Raw genomic sequence first — 19,500 nt, forward strand, 5'->3', positions numbered from 1 at the left:
GCTTCAACCCCAAGATGGTCATAATACAGATTGTTCCAAACCATCCACACTACACAAACTTAGACTATCCTAAACGGTGAATTATGAGATCCAGAACCAAAAATTGTACTATTATTTTAATACTACAAAAGTGTTATACATCACGAGTTTTTTATGATTGAGACGTCCTTTTACTATCATGCTTTCATATTTCAGTCAAATTACAGAACCAGTTGTGACGTGGAGGACTTGGGACGAATTAGTGAACACGTGGATTAATAAAGTACGATCCCACGTAAACAAAGAAGAAAAAATTGCCATCTGTCGTCGTCGTCGGAAACAGGTAATTGTCAACATGCTGATATCTGTTCTGTTAGGGCCGCCTGATAGAATTAACCCTCGCAATATCAAAGGAGAGTACTTTATGCCCACCTTTTAGAAATATCGTAACCTTGTCATTTACGAATATTTTAAAATTTTGAAGAAATGTTCATTATTTTTAATGAATCTTTCTACCGGAGTCCAAATGTTTTTTTTTAATTTTTTCAGAAAAGTTAATCCAAAAATTTAAGTCTTGAGTAGATGTGGCTTCCCTGATGAATGTCATATTCAATATGTTCAGGTTCAAGACCTGAATTACACATCGGTATCTCTTTAAATATCATGTTATGCGTAAATGTCAACAACAATAAACGAAATAAGCATTTTAAAATTCTTTTCCGGTAGGCATAAAGCACAGCTCCCGCCAACCCACCCTCCCCCTCCCCTTCTCCTGTTGGCAGTACACGTTACAGAAAGTGTGATGATATTGTTAAGAGTGTGCTAAAATATATTTTCAGATTATGGACCCTTCTTACACATCAGTATGTCGTTAAAAAGTATTTTGTTGATATAAGTCCACAACAAATAACAAATTTTGTTTTTTATACATCTTCTTAAAGCGGTCATAAAGCAATACCGCTTGGTAGTGCGCGTTATGCCCTGATATTACTTGGGTTAAGTTGTTCGGTGAATTTCCCTGTAGCCTACCAACATCGAGAGAACAGTGCTCTCAAAGAGATTATGTAGGAGGAGCTGTGGCTGCATTGCCAAAAGCAGGACTCGCCCAGGAAAGTAGTCACCACTATCACGTTCAAATAATGCTCACAAATGGAGCGATTTTTTTTGTTAAGCTTTAACGCAAGAGCAAACAATGTTCATCACCACTTTCGTGCTTGTTTCAAGGCCAAGAAAACTGAGGAATTATGGCTCTCAGCGCGCTGCTAGTGAGATAGTGCTCAAGCCCACTAGTAATTCCGAGAGCGAAATGAGGCTCGGTACAACAGAGTTCGAGTATTTTTCAAGCACGTTGATCGATGCCTGAAGACTTAGCTTCAATTATTGTCCCCCGAAGTGTTGTACTGAAACCTACGTTCTGGGCATCGGGACTGGCGCCCGCGGCAGTGGAGGTGTCGTGACGTCATCAGCAGAAGGCCTGGCAGCGCGCGGCGGCGGTACCCCTCAGGGGTGGCCGATGAGAGCCCCTCGTCGTTTATAATGCAGGATTAGCCGCGCAGCCCAACGACGAGCTTGCGGCCCCCGGAATTTATGGAGGCTTACAGCCGTCCCGTTCGAATAATACTCAGACGTCGATCCCACAAGAAATATTATTCCGCGCGGCGACACTCCCTGTATTTATGTGGTCCTCTTCCAGTTAGGAGGCCGTAATCGCCTCACGCCATCTGTGGACTTTAAAATTTCAGTACCATTTCATATTCGTGCGCTAGCTACAGGCTCCACGTCGCATTCTGTTTTCCACACTACACTGTAGGCAAAGACAAATCGTGTAGATACCTCAAAGTAATCGTAACGCTCCACAGGAAAAAAGCTGCGTAACTTTGATACAGACCGTGGTATTAGTTCCGTACAAATCGATCTATTAACATATTTCGTTGCTGGTTGTCCATTGTGGTAGGAACTGATTGCTAAGAGCTTTCTTTTTAAATTTGACATTGATTTGCCCCTCTCTCGCTCTCTCTCTCTCTCTCTCACTCACTCACACACACACACACACACACATTCACGGCGGCATTCGCTGTGGTATCAACATTCGATACCACACTTGTTAGGTGTTGCAGTTATCGACCGTGGTTCGTACTAATATCGCTGGACCCGCGAGTCGAGACTAGCGCCGCTCCGTTGCTTGACAGTCTCTAGCGTGCGCTCGGCCACTCTTACTCGGAACGTCATGTAGGAAAGTAGTATAGCCTTCAGCTGATAGGAAGCAACCTCTAACAAGGCTCTTAGTTAAAGTATGGCCAATGGGGTGCCTCAATAGCTCTCTGTTTGTAATTATATTTCTCGTGACAATGAAGCCTTCTGTACCACCAGTTAAGTACAATATACTATTTTTTACCAACGACTTATAATTATTTTAGCCGTTGTAGACCCAGACCATGCAGCCAGCTCCTTATCGACTTCACTGACAAACCTGCTGTATATGCAGAGAAGAGATTTCTTTGTTTCTATGTAGCATGGTCTCATTACACCTGCACTTCTTCTTATGCACAATGTCCAAGCAGAATAATGTGATCAGCTGTCGAAAGCCTGTATTGCCATCTTTTGCAGCGTGCACCGTTGCGAGATGTGCAGGAAGAGAGTCAATGAGGTTCTGGAAGGCACCAACCGGGATGAAGAGCCACACCGACTCTAGGGCCACGGCCGGCTGAGCTAGGTTTCACTATTGACAATCTGTGGTGCGAACGGCCGATCGAGATGATCCCACAGAAGACTATCACACAGATCATCTATTGGAGTTCGAGGGCCCTGACAGTACAATAAACTCATCCTATTGCTCTTCGAACCTCGCACGCACACCGCGAGCTGTGCGACACGTTGCATTGTCCTGCTGGTAGATGCCAGCGTGCCGAGGAAAATAAAAGAATCCTGCATGTAGGGGTGGACATGGTCCCCAAGGATAGAAGCATACTTGTGTTGGTCCATTTCGAATTCCACAATGACGAGATCACGCACGGAATGCAACAAAAATATTCCCCAGTCCATGACGCTCGCTCGTTCGGCTGCACCTTTCTGACGATTGTTGCAGGGTGTTTGTTTTCAGACGTTACACACCGTACGCGCGCAGGGCCACTTGTCCGATGGAGCACATCACGTGATTCATTTGAAACGTTCTCCTGTCGCCACTCACTGGACTACAAGTTGCAGTATTGCCGTGCAAATTCCACCCCTCGTCGCCGATGAGCAGCAGTCAGCGTAGGAGCTTGAACCAAGTGCCTGCAGTGGTGGTCCGTACACAGCAACGTTCGGTGAACGATCATTAGGGAGACACTGTTGGTAGTCCTTTGGTTCATCTCGGTGGTCACTGGTCAACTCTTACACATCTACTGGCATGTACACATCTGCGTAGCCGCAGTTCGCCCCTGTCATCTACGGCCGTGGTGCAGCACAATCGCCTGGCCGCCGGTTTCGATAGTGCCATTTTGGCATGCACGGTTTTCTTTCAAGACTGCAGCAAGCAAACGGCTTACAAACGTAGCCGTTTCGGAAATGCTTCCAAACCTGGCCCGAAAGTCAATGATTGTGCCCATTTCGACACCATATAAATTATTTCGTTTCCAAAATACTCAACAACTGCTAGTGCTGCTATCTGCATCTATGAGTTGTTATTGCGTGCTGACGTAGTACATAAGCGGTGGTAACACTAATGTGACACGATCGTATACATCCTGTAAGATGGCTATAATTTAGCACCTTACAAGGACTCATCCACATACTTTGCCGTGAACAACAACCACAATTAGGTATCATTTGATAGGTTGCACATCGAATATATAAATATTTAAAGGAGACTGACATTGTCACATACACCTTGTAAATAATTGTTAACTTTTATTGTGTGAAAGGCGATGGAGTGTCTTTATTAACAAGACGGCTTAATGAATAATTGCGTATAGTAGTAGAGATTGAAACGCCAGTGGAGATGAAACGGCAGGCGGAACTCAAGCTCTGGGTGAAAGGCCCACACAGGTGTTGGTCCTGCTTATAAACAGGAGGTAGCTAGACGGACGTCGTGGCACCTGAGCTCTGGAGCACAATAGGGTGACGGCCGGCAGGACCAGAAGGATAACCGGGAACTCTGCAAATCTTGGACGCAGGTGAGAGGAACGAAGAGCAGCTCCTCGGAAACAATGCAGGCTGTGTTATTTCTAAGGATTTTTACTCATAAGCGTACCATTGAACGAGCATAGGTTTTTCCTTCCAAACTTTCCGCTCTGTACGACAAAAGACTAAAATATGGTTGGTCGGCGTACGGAAGAATCTGTAGAGAGGGAGAATATTCCGTGGTTTCGGGAATATGATTCGTTTTCGGCACTAGGACGGTGGAGAGATGAGGTCTTCCATTGTGAGCACCCGTGTGTGACGGTCGCTCGGTATCAGCTTTGTTGACACAGACGGACTTGCTGTCTTTGCTCTCAGGAGAGTTTATGAAACGTCCCCTTTTGAAGAATTGTATACGAGACTGTGCTTAACCTGACACACAATATTTTTAGCGCAACGCAATCTGACTTTCAAAAATCCCTACAAAAGAATAGCCCTGACTAACATTAACCTGTACCTTTCACAAATCACTTACCTCACCAAAAATCTTCGTTACTCGAACTACTGCAAAACAGCGAGCGCCACTACTGCCAGCTAAATAAAAGATTCAAACTACGGAAGGCACTAACTACTGATAGGCATAGTTAGCAAATGAAAGATTTTAATAGAGAACACACAATGTATTTACCTTAATAGTGTTGAAAAACCATAATATACATGTTCATGACATCCAGTCTTACAAATTTCCAAACTCCGCCGTCTCTCTCCCCACATCCACCACTGCTGGCGGCTCACCTCCAACTGCGCAATGCTACGCGCTGTTCACATCCAGCTGCCGCTGCCCAACACTACAATGGCAGACAACAATGCAAACTAGCCACAGACTGCACACAGCACAGCCAGTGATTTTCATACAGAGCGCTATGTAACGTTGCCAATAAGAAAACATAAACAGCTTACTTAAAAGTTTATAGTTAGAACAGTTAGGCACCTGTACGATTCTGGACTCCACCTCCGGGTCGGAATTCGTCGTTCAGTATGCAGCGTTCAGTAATTGAGAGCACTTCTTCTGCCTATAATTACGTTGAGACGTTATCTGAACTCAGTCCTTGTGACTGGGAGTTCGTGTTTCTCGTCTGTAGAACACAGAGAGGAGAAGACAGTATTAGAGTATATTAGTCAGAGGACCGCCTTCTGCTGTCCTAGTGTTTGAAAGCGTTTATTTGTGGTTGGAGTACTTCCATCGTCGCAGACGAGTACGGAACCACTACTTCGACGCACCGGACGCAGTACATACGGTGATATCGCAAATTGCTTCTACTTATCTGAGCTATAATGCTAAACAGCTGTGATCACGTTATTTCCACTGAGGTTCCACACCACCGTAGATCATCTTTGAAAGTAGTGTCTTGTAGTGTTTCATGCGTAGGATGATGTCAGTCATTTCGCGTTAGTGATATTAGACCGCGCAGTCATAATAAGGGACGGAGTTGGGCAATTGATTAATAATTGGAGTTAGGAAATATAGACAATTGTACTTAATGGCTGATTTTAAACTATAATAAAAATATTAAACATCAACATTTATCATTTAGTGGTATTTGTTGCCTTCATCATACATCTATGTTTAGATTGTACTTTATATATAAAAAGAGAATGAAGAGATCCTAATATCTGCTTCAGGGGATTGTCAGACAGAGCCAGATCATCATTTTAGCGTTTAATATTTTCCATTGCGCACATACATTTTACAGCTGCCTGAAGAAGCATCTTGGAATTCCAAGACTAATATTTTAGTTTTTTGAAGCATATTATATAGACATGTGTGTGAAGCGTCTGCAAGAAAGAAAGTCGGTGATAGACAGTGACCTTTTTCCATGAGTAGAATCGTTTTGTTGCTGCCAGGTCCTCTCTCTCCGAAGGTAAGCATTTGAAGGACTGCGATGTCCGTTCCATGTTTCTGTAACTGGCAAGCGCTGTTTCATATTCGCTCACTCCCTACCCCTCACCCTCTAGATCAACGTTGCCACAAAAACTGAGTCCTGATAGAACGTTACAGAGCGGTTAGGTTGCCAATCCCTGGTTGGTCATTGCCGTCTCTTATCTCACAGGAGAGTTGTTCATGCTCCCATGCCGTCCCCATCCTTACAAAGGCGCATACCTACAGATCACGTGGCAAAAACATTCTAATTGCCATCTGAACAGAGTCGCAATAAAATTAAAATCATCTGAAAATAGTTCTGTACCTACCGAATAATATGATTTACACGCCGACTCTCTCATCTCGGGAACACACTGAAAACCGTAGCGCTAATTAACTAGTAAGTTTCCAGAAACCACTGGGCTACAACCATTATACCATGGAATTGACCTCATCACCAGAGACTGACAAATAATTCCCGACAGTAATGAGACCTTTGAGAGTACCTCTGGGTCAAGCATGCCCGGTTGGCCGTGCGGTCCAACGCACGGCTTTCCGGGCGGGAAAGAGCGCCTGGTCCCCGGCACGAATCCGCCCGGCGGATTTGTGTCGAGATCCGGTGAGCCGGACAGTCTGTGGATTGCTTTTAGGCGGTTTTCCATCTGCCTCGGCAAATGCGGGCTGGTTCCCGTTATTCCGCCTCAACTACACTATGTCGGCGATTGCTGCGCAAACAAGTTCTGGTGTGAGACGTTCCCTGGGGGGTCCACCGGTGGCAGAACCGCACAATAACCCTGGGTTTGGTGTGGGGCGACGGAGGGGTGAAGTGGACTGCGGTGGTTGTCTTGGGGTTGTGGACCATTGCGGCTAAGGCTCGGAGCGAGCCTCTTCGTCGTTTCTAGGTCCCCGGTTAACATAACCTAAGGGTCCCATGGAATACCACAAAGTGACTGCGCCAGTCATCAGCGAAACCCCGCCGTATTTCACTCTTTGGATGTAAACTCTGCCAAAAGTTGGAACCAGTATGCAACAAGACTCGCCCTACTAAATAACTTTCTTTCATTGGTCCTTAGCCCAAATTATGTGGCATAGGCAACACGCTTTCCTGTTATGGCAGTAGTTCAAAAATGGTTCAAATGGCTCTGAGCACTATGGGACTTCACTGCTGATGTCATCAGTCCCGTACAACTTAGAACTACTAAAACCTAACTAACCTAAAGACATCACACACATCCATTTATGGCAGTAGTTTTGGAATTCCACGTCGCCCTGCAATTCCGTGCGCGAGAGCGACATTTAATTCTACAGTGACAATGCCCCTCAGTGATCGTCTGTCATCATCACTTACCAAACTCTTTCATCCGCATTGTGACTCAGCGGAAAGTGTTTTTTTGCTTTCCCTGCATACGATAAACTTCTTTGAAACAGCGCCAATTTAAGCACTAAACATCCCTCACACACTGCCTGTTAGAAAGCTCAATGGGCCCTCAGGTGCAATCGGTAAAATCGGCGACTCGTCTGACCATACGCGATGCCTCTTCATCTACTGTGGACTTACTGTGTTCTTTGGCCCGATGAAGACGTTCAGATTTATGTGCCGTTGTTGCTAACGGCGTCTCTCGAGGCGTCCGACTCCCAGTGAACATTACACACAGCATACATCAATGAAAATCGTTGACGTCAACAGCTTCTAACCGATTGGCATTCGTGGTTTTTTAGTTCCTTTTAAAGTTTCCCGTGATTTCCTGGTGGATGCCAGGATGTTTCCGTCAAATAGGCAAGGCAGATTCACTTCCTAGTCTTTCTTCACTCCGAGCTTGTGCTCTCTCTCTAATGACCTTCGTCGACGTGATATTAAACTACAATCTTCCTACCTCTCAAAAGAATTACCCAGACGTTTGCCTCAAGTAATTTGAGGAAACGATGGTAAACAATACGGGAAATTTAATTTCGCCCATTACCAACGTGGAACCAGTTACTGATTGACCCCAAATGGGACGCTAATTTCAGCACAGATGTACAAGTGTTGGACAAATAAGTGGAAACATGGCGAGAAATCTGCTTGAACATAAATTCAGATGCTGGGAAAGCTTGCTGGCTGAGCTTTTGAATTTTACCTGCGCAATGTCCTCAGTCTTTGGTCAGAATGCTGTTCTGTGTAGTTTTGTGTGCATTATGTCAGAGCTAAGGTCTATCCGCACCTGGCGCACCCCATTCAGAACTGGTGAAGTGGCCCATTTTTCCACCGTATAACTTGTTGCAACGCCATAGGGTCACAAACGCTGCGATCACTATCTGCTGGCACACCAAACGGCAACTCGAACACACGGATAGTCCTCTGGGCGAGACCTGCCTGTTCCACTTTCTTAGGGCTAATAATGTCCATCCGAACGTTTGATGAAATTCATCTTTTGATCCTCCTCTTCCAGTCCAACTTTCTGGAATGATGTCGCTCAGGTGACGTCGAACGTACTTTGAGTATTTAACTAAGCACGTCCAGCGTTACCCGAATGACACTATTCCAGGACGTTAGATTGCAAGAGGAAAAGAGGAAGATCATCGGTGGCCTTCCAGGTCTCCAGACCTCACACCTTGTGATTTTTATGTGTTCCTGTCAGACACAAATTTTCATTGTCGTCACACTATTATACAGCTGATAGCTTACCATATTCGCGACTGAGAAAATTTTTCTTGTATTTGGAAGAGCGAGCGCAACACAGCAGTTAATATGTCCTAGTTATTGGTCTACAAGATCAAATCAACAGCGGTGTGAACTTCGTGTGGCATACCTGATGAAACAATAAACAACGGAGGGTGTGAGATCATCCACGTAAGTGCTCAAAGGAATCCGTTAAATCTTAGTTACACGATAAATCAGATAAATCTAAAGGCCGTAAATTCAATTAAATACCCAGGAATTACAATTATGAAAAACTTAAATTGGAAGGGGCATATATAAAATATTGTGGGGGGGGACTAACCAAAGATTGAGTTTTATTGGCAGGATGCTTAGAAAATGTAAAAGATCTACTAAAGAAACTGCATACATTACACATGTCCGTCCTCTTTTACATTACTGGCCATTAAAATTGCTACACCACGAAGATGACGTGCTACAGATGCGAAATTTAACCGACAGGAAGAAGATGCTGTGATATGCAAATGATTAGCTTTTCAGAGCATTCACACAAGGTTGGCGCCGGTGGCGACGCCTGCAACGTGCTGACATGAGGAAAGTTTCCAACCGATTTCTCATACACAAACAGCAGTTGACCGGTGTTGCCTGGTAAAACGTTGTTGTGATGCCTCGTGTAAGGAGGAGAAATGCGTACCATCACGTTTCCGACTTTGATAAAATTGGGACTGTAGGCTATCGCGATTGCGGTTTATCGGATCGCGCCATTGCTGCTCGCGTTGGTCGAGATCCAATGATTGTTAGCAGAATATGGAATCGGTGGTTTCAGGAGGATAATACGGAATGCCGTGCTGAATCCCTACGGCCTCGTATCACTAGCAGTCGGGATGACACGCACCTTATCCGCATGGCTGTAATGTTTCGTACAGCCACGTCTCGATCCCTGAGTCAATAGATGGGGACGTTTGCAAGACAACAACCATCTGCACGCACAGTTCGAAGACGTTTGCAGCAGCATGGACCATCAGCTCGGAGACCATGGCTGCGGTTACACTTGACGCTGCATCACAGACAGGAGCGCCTGCAATGGTGTACTCAACGACGAACCTGGGTGCACGAATGGCAAAACGTCATTTATTCGGATGAATCCAGGTTCTGTTTACAGCATCATAATGGTCGCATCCGTGTTTGGCGACATCACGGTGAACGCACATTGGAAGCGTGTATTTGTCATCGCCATACTGTCGTATTACCCGGCGTGATGGTATGGGTTGCCATTGGTTACACGTCTCGGCCACCTCTTGGTTGCATTGAAGGCACTTTGAACAGTGGACGTTACATTTCAGATGTGTTACGACCCATGGTTCTAACCTTCATTCGATCCCTGCGAAAGCTTACATTTCAGCAGGTTAATGCACGACCGCATGTTGCAGTTCCTGTACGGGCCTTTCTGGATACAGAAAATGTTCGACTGCTACCCTGGCCAGCACATTCTCCAGATCTCGCACCAATTGAAAACGTCTGGTCAATGGTGGCCGAGCAACTGGTTCATCACAATACGCCAATCACTACTCTTGATGAACTGTGGTATCGTGTTGAAGCTCCATGTGTGCCCAGGCGTGTCAAGGCCGTTATTACGGTCAGAGGTGGTTGTTCTCGGTACTAATTTCTCAGGATCTATGCACCCAAATTGCGTGAAAATGTAATCACATTTCAGTTCTAGTATAATATAATTATCCAATGAATACCCGTTTATCATCTGCATTTCTTTTTTGGCGTAGCAATTTTAATGGCCAGTAGTGTAGAATACTGCTAGTCGGTGTCGAATCCTCACCAGATAGTACTGACGGAGTACATTGAGAATGTTCAAAGAAAGGCAGCACGTTTTGTATTATTGCGAAATAGGGAAGAGAGTGCCACTGAAATGCTACAGGATTTCGGGTGGACATCATTAAAACAAAGGTGTTGTTCGTTGCGGCGGAATCTTCTCATGAAATTTCAATCATCAACTTTCTTCTCCGAATGCGAAAATATTTTGTTGAGGCCGACGTACATAGAGAGAAACTATCATCATAATAAAATAAGGGAAATTAGAGCAATTTGTACGAGATTGGAATATTATAGAATTATAGTGAAGTGGCTCAATGAACCCTCTGCGGAGCACTTAAATGTGATTTCCAGAGTATCCATTTAGATATAGACGTAAACTCATGAAATGATTTCATCAACCATCTAAGGCACTTACGAAGACTAGATACGGTGTGAGGTGTTACTTGGTGCTATACGATTTCTCCTGGCGGCGGGGGGTCGTTAATTTTTTTATGCTTCCTGTTCCCTCAGGTATCCATAAGAAAAGACCGCGTCTCGCGTATCCTCATTTTGCACAGGTGACGGAAAACAGTTTACATCACTTGATACAACGGATACATTAGCACACGTGATGAAATGGTTCAAATGGCTCTAAGCACAATGGGACTTAACATCTGAGGTCATCAGTCCCTACACTTAGAACTACTTAAACCTAACTAACCTAAGGACACCAAACACAATCATACCCGAGGCAGGATTCGAATTTGCGACCGTAGCAGGCGCGCGGTTCCGCACTGAAGTGCCTAGAACTGCTCGGCCACAGCGGCCGCCACAAGTGATGATATACATTCAAGAGTTCCAGCTGTCTCGGCGGATTTCCATGGTGTCTTCATCTTAACTGCATGGAGATCTTGGACTCGGGAAGCGCACATCTCAGGGGCCGACGGGCACCGTTTCTGCTTGGTCGGGTTCTGGGGTGGACGCGCTGAGATCTGAAACTGTCGCGGAAGGACGCCTCTAGGCCGGCCAGGTGCTAATCGTCGGCGGAGAGCTAAGCCGATTAGGGCTGATACCCGCCCACCAACGCAGCAGGCGGCCGGAGCGGCTTAGCGGACAAGAGAACAGCTGCCGACGCTACACCTGCTGGCCGCCCCAAGACTCTCACCCCGCTTGTTGCAACGGACTGGCAACTAATCCAGCGCGGGGAGCTCCGAGAAGGCCTGGCGAACGCAGAGATTAATAGTCGTTTACTGGTAATTACAAACACGAGAATTCACGATACTGAAAGTAATAGGAACTTCCTATTCATCTCCGTCTGACATTAATTACTAGCTGTTCCCTCACCGATAACGTAAGCCAATTGACGGGACACAAGACTGACATTCTTTTCTCCGGCGTAGTACAGAAACTGGACGTGGCATAACTCAACAAATCGTTGGAAGTCCCCTGCAGAAATATTGAGCCATTCTGCCTTTATGTTGTTGTTGTGGTCTTCAGTCCTGAGACTGAGGACTCTCCAAGCTACTCTATCCGGTGCAAGCTACTTCGTCTCCCAGTACCTATTGGAAACTACATCCTTCTGAATCTGTTTAGGGTAATCGTCTCTTGGCCTCCCTCTACGACTTTTACCCTCCACGCTGCCCTCCAATGCTAAATTTGTGATCCCTTGATGCCTCAGAACATGTCCTACCAACTGATCCCTTCTTCTAGTCAAGTTGTGCCACAAACTCCTCTTCTCCCCAATTCTGTTCAATACTTCCTCATTAGTTATGTGATCTACCCATCTAATCCTCAGCATTCTTCTGTAGCACCGCATTTCTAAAGATTCTATTCCCTTCTTGTCCAAACTATTTATCGTCCATGTTTCACTTCCATACATGGCTACACTCCATACAAATACTTTCAGAAACGACTTTCTGACACTTAAATCTATACTCGATGTTAACAAATTTCTCTTCTTCAGAAACGCTTTCCTTGCCATTGCCAGTCTACATTTTATATCCTCTCTGCTTCGACCATCATCAGTTATTTTCCTCCCCAAACATCAAAACTCCTTTACTGCTTTAAGTGTCTCATGTCCTAATCTAATTCCCTCAGCAACACCCGACTTAATTCGACTACATTCCATTATCCTCGTTTCGCTTTTGTTGATGTTCATCTTATATCCTCCTTTCAAGACACTGTCCATTCCGTTCAACTGCTCTTCCAGGTCCTTTGCTGCCTCTGACAGAATTACAATGTCATCGGCGAACCTCAAAGTTTTTATTTCTTCTCCATGGATTTTAATACCTACTCCAAATATTTCTTTTGTCTCCTTCACTGCTTGCGCAGTATACAGACTGAATAACATCGGAGAAAAGTTACAACCCTGTCTCACTCCCTTCCCAACCACTGCTTCTCTTTCATGCCTCTCGACTCTTATAACTGCCATCTGGTTTCTGTAAAAATTGTAAATAGTCTATCGCTCCCTGTATTTTACCCCTGCCACCTTCAGAATTTGAAAGAGCGTACTCCAGTCAAAATTGCCAATATCTTTCTCTATGTCTGCAAATGCTAGAAACGTAGGTTTGGCTTTCCTTAATCTATTTTCTAAGGTAAGTCGTAGGGTCAGTATTGCCTCACGTATTTTAATATTTCTACGGAATCCAAACTGATCTTCCCCGAGGTCGGCTTCTACCAGTTTTTCCATTAGTCTGTAAAGAATTAGCGATAGTATTTTGTAGCCGTGACTTATTCAGCCTCAATAGCCGTCCGTAATTGCGAAAGTGACGCCGGTGCAGAAATTTGTGCACGAACTGATGTCTCGATTATGTCCCACAAATGTTCGCCGGAGCTGGCCTTTGTGGCCGAGCGGTTCTAGGAGCTTCAGTCTGGAACAGTGCGACCGCTACGGTCGAAGGTTCGATTCCTGCCTCGAGCATGGATGTGTGGGCTGTCCGTAGGTTAGTTAGGTTTAAGTAGTTCTAAGTTCTAGGGGACTGATGACCTCAGATGTTAAGTCCCATAGTGCTCAGAGCCATTTGAACAATTTTTGAATATTCGACGAGAGACATGTCGGGCGATCTGAGGGCCAAATAGTTCGGTCGAACTGTCGAGAATGTTCTTCAAACCAATCGCGAATAACTGTGACCCAGTGACATGGCGCACTGGCATCCTTAAAAATTCCGCCGTTGTTTGGAAGCATGAATTCCATGAATGGCTGAAAATCATCTTCAAGTAGCCGAACATAACTATTTCCACCAGAGGACGGAGTCCATTCCTTGTAAACAGTGTGCACATCATTACCAGCTACATTTGAATAAACCAGAGCACTGCGACTGTTAGAATTCTTTATTGGAGAACATTTCCGGTCTGGATAATTAAATTTGCATCTTCAGGTGCTTCAGTTCAAAAGATTAAAGGTTCTGTTTAAACCGGATAAGGCCATTTGCAACATTTATATCCAGCTGAGTCAGAAGTTTTAAAGACCTGGATATAAATGTTGAGAATGGGTTTATCTTGTCGGCCGCTGTGACAGAGCAGTTCTAGGCGCTTCAGTCTGGAACCGTGCGACAGCTACGGTGGCAGGTTCGAATCCTGCCACGGGTAAGGATGTGTGCAATGTCGTTAGGTTGGTTAGGTTTAAGTAGTGCTAAGTTCTAGGAGACTGATGACCTCAGGTGTTAAGTGCCAAAGTTCTCAGTGCCATTTTTTTGGCTTTATCCGGTTTAAATATAACCTTTAATCTTTTGACTTGAAGCACCTGAAGATGCAAATTTAATTAGAGAAACCGTTTATGCTCTACAATAAATAATTATAACAGTCGCAGCGGTCTTGTTTATTCAAATCATGGAATATTTCGGCTGAGATTCCTTAACATAAAAAGTATTATGTACATTACGATCTTGCACTGTGTTTACTTGGGTCCATGGCCTCGTGGCGTCTGCGCCACACGGGAACCCTACTATCACCTCTTACCAACTGAAATCGCGACCCATATGACCAGGCGACTGTTTCCCAGTCGTCGAGGCTTCAGCCGATATGGTCACGAGCCCAGGAGAAGCTCTGTAGCTCACATACACCAAATTTCGCAGCACTATCCTAACACATATGTTCGTCCTACGTCCCATATTGATTTCTGCTGTTATTTCACGCTGTGTTCCTTGTCTGTTAGCACTAACAACTCTACGCAAAAACCCCTAACTCTCGGTCGTTAAATGAAAGTCGTCGGCCCTGCGTTGTCCATGTTTGTAGTATGGTATTCTCGGCACACTCTTGACACTGTGGATCCGAGAATACTGAATTGCCTAACGATTTCCGAAATGGAAAACGTTAGGCAATTCAGTTCTGAAACGGAATGTCCCATGTGTATAACCATCCGCGTTCAAAGGCTGTTAATTCCCATCCTGCAGCCATAATCACATCGGAAACCTTTCCACGGGAATCACCAGAGTACAAATGACACTTCCAGCAATGTTTTGCCGGCCGCTGTGGCCAAGCGGTTCAAGGCATTTCAGTCCGGAACCGCGCTGCTGCTGCGGTCGCAGGTTCGAATCCTGCCTCGGGCATGGATGTGTGTGATGTCCTTAGGTTAGATAGGTTTAAATAGTTCGAAGTCTTGGAGACCGATGACCTCAGATTTTAAGTCCCATAGTGCTTAGAGGCATTTGGACCATTTTGAACCAGTCCATTGCCCTTTTGTATCATATCATGCGTACACGATAGAATCGCAATCTGTATATGTGCATATTGCAGTCTTAAAGACGTTTGACACCTCGTTGTATACGAATGCACGGTTTCGCGTCGACGATAAAATTTTCTCGAGCTTCCAGCCGGGTTAAGTGGTTTAAAGGCGACGAGCTTTCGGGTGAGTACTTCTTTAACATCGACAAATGGTGACTGACTTCCGGATGCTGCGGCCATCCTTCTATAGCCGTGCTTCTTTTAGTGACGTCACTGGGTTTCCCTCCAGTTTTTTTGCAATAAATCAATAAATCAGGATTGTAGTCTTTATTAGGAAAACTTTTTATTTGCCTGAATCTCAAGGAAAGATACATCGATCAGTAGTTTCAGCCAGTTAAATGGCATTCTTCAGATCTGAAAGTAGCCGGAAGGTTACAGGCCATTATTCCTAATACAAAGAATAGTGAATTAATGGGTTCTTAGCAATTGTGAGTGTACATACCACATAACAGAAATCCGTGTCGACATCGACTTCTACCATACTACTGAAACAGGACGCTGCTTTCTACGGAACGGTATGATCTCTTACAACTACATGGTCCAGTCGTATGAATGTGATCACCTATCAAAAGCCTGAGTAGCCACCTTTTGCGGGGCAGCCTTGCAGGAAGAACGTCAGTGATCTTCTGGAAGGTACCGACAGGTATGTAGAGCAATGACCACTCCAATGCCGTGGTAAGCTGCCCTAGGTTTCACAGGTGTCACATATTCTCGACATACTGTGAGGTGTGAGACACAGTTCATTAGCGTGCGTGCTCTTCGGTGCCACCGTGGCGAGGAAAAACCGAATAGTGTGGAGGGGTTGTCATGGTCAGAGAGGACAGATGCATACTTGTATTGATCCATTGTGCCTAACACAATGACGAGATGACCCAAGGAATGGCACGGAAACATTTCCCAGGCCATAGCGCTTCCTCCTCATTCCGGCGATTACTGCAATCTGTCAGATGGAGCGTAAGACGTGATTCATTTGAAACGGTCGCCTGTCGCCGCTCAATGGACTTGCAGTTGCAGTACTGGCGTGCAAATTCCAGTCTTCGTCGCTGCTGAATAGTCAGTCAGCATGGGTGCATCGACCATGCGTCTGCTACAAAGACTCTTACCCCGCAAGGTATGCTGGACGGTCGCTGCGCTGACACTGTTAGTAGCTTCTTGGTTCATCTGAGCGGTCAGTTGTTTAACTGTTGCACATATATTAACCCGCACACATCTCCGCAGCAGCGGGTCACTCCTGTCATTTAATGCCCGTGGCGCACTACATTTGGCTCGGCGCCTGCTTTGGATATCTTCATTTTCTTCTGCGCGATATACTTAAGCTACGGTGGCACGCGAACAGTTTTACCGTTTCAGAAATGCTTCCACCATTTGACCGGAAGCCAGTGATAATGCCTTTTCAGAGGCCGGAGAAATAGCTCCGTTAACGCAGTACTACAAAGACTGCATTGTTTACCGCGTCCCTCCGACACGCTTCATACACCCCTCCACTGCTAGTTCTGTCATGTGGCATCGGTGAGTGGTTATTGCACGTTGACGTCGAACATAGGTAATGGTCACATTTGACTCTGGACTGTGTATTATGAAACCATTGATATTCTTTGTATTATGGATATTAGCCTATAACCTTCTGTATTCTTTCAGATATGAAGATGTCAGTTTAACTGGCTGAAAGTAGTAATGCTCCCTTGCCACCTTCCTAGATAAAATGTTTTCCTAAAGAAGGATACAATACGGTATTTAAACATCGCTTCTTGCAACAGTGACAATCTCAAATAATTACAAAAACAGTTAAAAGACGGGTCGCCAGTTTAACGTTACTCGACGATTCCTCAGAATGATTGACGGCTTGCATTATGTTATCATTGCAACACTAGGAAAGATAGAAAATAATGAAAATTTAATTATTGTACATGTAGAATACAGGATAAAGGATACAGGATTGAATTTGTGATGATTTGTGAATACACAGTGTCCGAAATTTATTACACAGGGCTACCATCACTGGAAGCGATAATATCTATAACCCAGTTGGGCACCCTTTAGAAATGGCTCTGTTTGATAGACACGGGGATGTTATTCCATACTGCTTCAACTCCATTCCGTCCGTCCCTGGTAGCTGAGTGGTCAGCGCGACGGAATGACATACCTCACGGCCCGATTTCGATTCCCGGCTGGGTCGGAGATTTTCTCCGCTCAGGGACTGGGTGTTGTGTTATTCTTATCATCGTCATTTCATCCCCATCGACGCGCAAGTAACCGAAGTGGCGTCAACTCGAAAGACTTGCACCAGGCAAACGGTCTATCCGATGGGGGGGGGGGGGGGGGCTAGCCACACGGCATTTTCATTTTATTTAACTCTATTCCAGAGATGATCACAGTCTGAACATTCTATGCTTCAACTCTTCTATCATCAGTTGCATTTCATATGACACTTCCGCGTTTGGAGTGTCTACGTACATTATATGCAATCCCTATAAACACTACGCATCTGATCTTCTACACGTGTCTGCTATATTACCGTGCACTTTTCGTGCCATTCTGTGGACTTCTTACGGTAACATTTACGTAACCTTTGAACTAAATGCTGTTGCTACGTATCTTAACCGAGCTGGTAATTCACTGAATAGAAAGTCACTGTCCCCTAAATGCACTAAGAAATCTTAAAACCTAGGCTTCATTGTGTCATGGCTTACCTGTCCACCAACAGATAACGGAGTTCTACTAAGCGATGCAACTGCACTCAGTGTCAAGAGTTGCCATGCCAGTTCAATTGTTTAACAAATAGAGATGGTTCAGATGGCTCTGTACACTATGGGACTCAACTTCTGAGGTCATTAGTCCCCTAGAACTTAGAACTAGTTAAACCTAACCAACCTAAGGACATCACACACATCCATGCCCGAGGCAGGACTCAAACCTGCGACCGTAGCGGTCTCGCGCTTCCAGACTGCAGCGCCTAGAACCGCACGGCCACTTCGGCCGGCCAAATAGAGATGTTAAGGCTCAATGCCGAATAATTTAAAATCTGCTGAAACTCTTTTGTGTATTCATTAACGAAATTACAGAAACTGAACGAAAATCCATGAGTGATGTTGGTCATGAACAATCGTTATAACTTTGAATATTGAACAAAAATTTCGTGACATTGAGATTTTTAGTGAAACCTCTTTTACTATAATTACTTTAAAACATTAGAGGGTAAAGAGTGAATCGACGCTTTCTAGAGTTCACGCATCTAATAAACTTCTTGAAATAACAATGTCCCAACAGTTGAAAAGTGAAACTTACAAAAAAATTTGCGAACTAAAACTGAAAATATTCCGTAAACGCGACATTCCGTATTCTGCAATACCAGCGCACGCGACTGCATGGCCAGGACCACCCTATTTAATAACTTTCAAGATGCGACAACAGCTTTCCGAAATCAGTCCTCCACAACTACTTCGACGAACGCTCAGCACGGGAGTGCTCGCCAGCGAACAGGCTACTCGACAACAATATGAACTTTGGTATCCAGCGAGTCTTCTTTATACGTGTAAGACTGCCACTTGTCATAATGCAGAAACCTTACAAGTGGAAGGCGATTTGTGGCTTGTCGGCCTCTCATTAACCCATGGCCGGATGTTTTCAGTGGGTGAGAGATAAGGACAACGTGATGGCCAGGGCAACATACGAACACCCTCCGTATTGTGGACGGTCAGGACTGCATCAACAACACGCAGTCTTTTTAATCTTATTGAAAAGTGACAGAACGACGATCTCGAACATAGGGTGCAGCTTCACGATGGCAGCCATCTCTACGCGTCAGAAATGTAGTACCTGCTGTCCATATTACCTGCAAGGGTTACCAGAGGTGATGCTACATCTACACTCATGCTCGTAAATTAAGGATAATTGCAGAATGTGGTGCCAGTCAAAACTGGCGCTAATAGCTTAGGCACATAATGAACACACACGATACAGATCTGTAAGTCCACGGTACTGGTGATAAGTTGAATAAACCGTACCGAAACACATGTGCTACAAGACACCACTGTTTCCTGCGCATTTACTCCGACATCAATATGGGATACGATCACCATGCACACGTGCAAAGGCCGCACAACAGGTTGTCCTCCTATACATCCAAAGCATATTGACATTCAACAAGGGAATGAAAAGCAAGAACAAAAGCAGAGAAAAGAACGAAGTTTATTGTGGAAGTATAAGACATGAAATGACACCTTCTCCGAAATTTTTTTACGTTTCATTGAGATTATTGAGAAAATAATGTTATTCTTTTCAGATTTCTTAAGCAAAGTTACACCGATCGAGTTAGTTCAGTTACATAAAACGCTGG

This window comes from Schistocerca cancellata, chromosome 5 (assembly GCF_023864275.1).
Source record: "Schistocerca cancellata isolate TAMUIC-IGC-003103 chromosome 5, iqSchCanc2.1, whole genome shotgun sequence".
In the NCBI taxonomy this organism is placed as follows: Eukaryota; Metazoa; Arthropoda; class Insecta; order Orthoptera; family Acrididae; genus Schistocerca; species Schistocerca cancellata.